Here is a 1,060-nt window from a genome sequence, read left to right on the forward strand (position 1 = left end):
GCCATAACATTCCCCCCACTTAAAGAACCTTGTCTTCAAGGTTATAGCTTTGGTGTAATTGTTACACACTTCTAAGAGAAGAATAAAGAAATTGAAAATTTGTTGTATCAAGCTTCTAATGGATAAGAGGAGACTGAAGCAGAATATTGATTGGCACTAGCAGAGATTTCGGATGTGGCTTCGGCTCCACCATGGCTGGGCTTCCTTGCTGACCCAACAACCTTTCCAGACATTTCAACACTCCTAGGGTACCTTGAGGAACTTGTAGATGAAGCCATCATAGGAACACCACAAATATACTTGCCATTCAACAGCCTCCACACAAGTTCCATAGAAATTCGCATTATAGCAGCAAACTCAAGAAACTTTTCAGGCCTTTTCTTAGTCCATTTGAGGTCGGTCAAACTTCCATGAGCCAAATACTTCTACAGTAGCAAAGCCCATTATCCTTTGTCAAGATACTGTTATCCAATGTCTATCCATCTAGGTCAAACACAATGATATTCCACTACAACAAAGTAGCCTTTTTGCCACAAAAATCTTTTCCAAGACAAACCATGGTGGAAAATACTTGATTTATGTCACAAACTGGCCATCCTTTCCACAAAATTCTGCTTTATTTAGGTCAAACACAATACTTGATTTATGAAAATACTTGATTTGTTACAAGTTCTTATTTTCCTTTTGTGATATTTCCGTTAAAAATTAGATATAAGAATGTGAGGTGGGCAGTGGGAAAGGGGTAAGGAATATCTTGTCTTGTTGAATGTTCTGGAGGTTGAGCTACCTCGAATAGCTCCTATCTTTCGATGAAATTTTATATTTCTATGTAATAGCATCCATTGTTACACTATTCAATACTCCAACATATTAGCATCCATTATTACTCTATTTTCTGAGTTGGTATTTTTGGATCCATAACAGTTGGTACCAGAGACCTTGGTTCTGATGGCTGATGGACTAGATTCAAGCAGCAGCAGGAAGCCATGCAACACCATATTGACAACCACGAAGGAGCTCTGCAAGAAGTGAGGGAAAGGTTAGATCAGTTAACTGACAT

The sequence above is a fragment of the Juglans regia genome, chromosome 7 (genome assembly GCF_001411555.2).
Source record: "Juglans regia cultivar Chandler chromosome 7, Walnut 2.0, whole genome shotgun sequence".
Lineage (NCBI taxonomy): Eukaryota > Viridiplantae > Streptophyta > Magnoliopsida > Fagales > Juglandaceae > Juglans > Juglans regia.